Source organism: Octopus bimaculoides, chromosome 6 (genome assembly GCF_001194135.2).
Source record: "Octopus bimaculoides isolate UCB-OBI-ISO-001 chromosome 6, ASM119413v2, whole genome shotgun sequence".
Classification (NCBI taxonomy): domain Eukaryota; kingdom Metazoa; phylum Mollusca; class Cephalopoda; order Octopoda; family Octopodidae; genus Octopus; species Octopus bimaculoides.
In genome coordinates, this window is record NC_068986.1 from 64,505,096 (window position 1) to 64,506,326 (window position 1,231).

Sequence of the window (1,231 nt, forward strand, 5' to 3'; positions counted from 1 at the left end):
TATATATATATATATATATATATATATTACTGCCGAAATAGACAGTGTTTGTGAAGAAAAACCTGGCCTTGTGTCTATGTTAGAAATTATATCTTGTCCGATGAAAAAGATGCTCCAATCATGGTTTGAATACCGATCTAGCAATGGTTCTCATATGTGCAACGAGGCGTTAGTGGTGATGGTGGTAGTGAGGTAACAGGTAATAAATGAACCTCAATAATTTCAACTGAATAAACTAATTTGTCGATCTGTCATGTCAAGATATACTTATATCTAGTGATTGCATTAGTTACGGATGTTTTCATTAGTTATGCCTGTTAATGCAGCTGGACTTTTTGTCATTGATGTTGTTGCTGTTGTAGTTGTCGTTGTTGTTGTTGTTGTAGTGGTGGTGATAGTGGTGATGGCGTTAGTGTTTGTTGTTGTTGATATTAACTACAGCAATGATGAATAAGGGAAAGATGGTTGACAGTGATGACGACGATGCTTATAACAACGAAACCGATGATAATGATGACGATGATGGTAATGATGATGATGATGATGATGATGATGACAACGACGATGATGACGACGACGATGATGATGGTGATGATGATGATGATGATAAGGAATATGATGATAACAATAAGGATAATGTCCATGTTAATGATCATGCCGATGGAGATGGTAATAATGACGACAGTGAAGATCATCATCATCGTCATGATTCATGATCATCATCATCGTCATGATTCATGATCATCATCATCATCATCATCATCGTCAACATTATCATTATCCTCCTCCTCAACACCATCATCAGTTTCGTTATAAGCATCGATGAAAAATAACGACGATGTTGATGCCGATAATGATGTCAATATCGATAGTAGCAGTAGTAGTTGTGATGGTGATGGGTGCCTGTGTATTGTTTTGTCAGTGGCTCAGGTGTCGCCCACTCAAATGTTATACAGTGGTGATTAATGGTATTATTAGCCTAGCCTCATAAATGCAGATGCAGTGAAATGAACGAGAGGAAACTGTTAATCTTCACAGTCGGAAGTGTTCTTCACTTTTCAGCTTCCCTATCTGTGATTCAAAGGAAGCGAAAACGGATATACGCAGTATCAAGCCACACTCTCGTGTTACGCACATTGATTGCTTTTGCTAACATTAGATAAGATGAATCACTTTCTCACTCTCTCCAGATCTGTTATATATATATATATATATATATATATATATATAT

The 1,231-nt window shown here is 36.6% G+C and overlaps 1 protein-coding gene across 2 annotated transcripts in view; it reads right to left on the reverse strand.

The window, feature by feature from the left end:
* The window catches only part of LOC106867596 (adhesion G protein-coupled receptor L4), a 364,928-nt gene that overhangs the window by 255,202 nt on the left and 108,495 nt on the right, over nt 1-1,231 (reverse strand). The gene's annotated exons all lie outside the window — the stretch shown is intronic.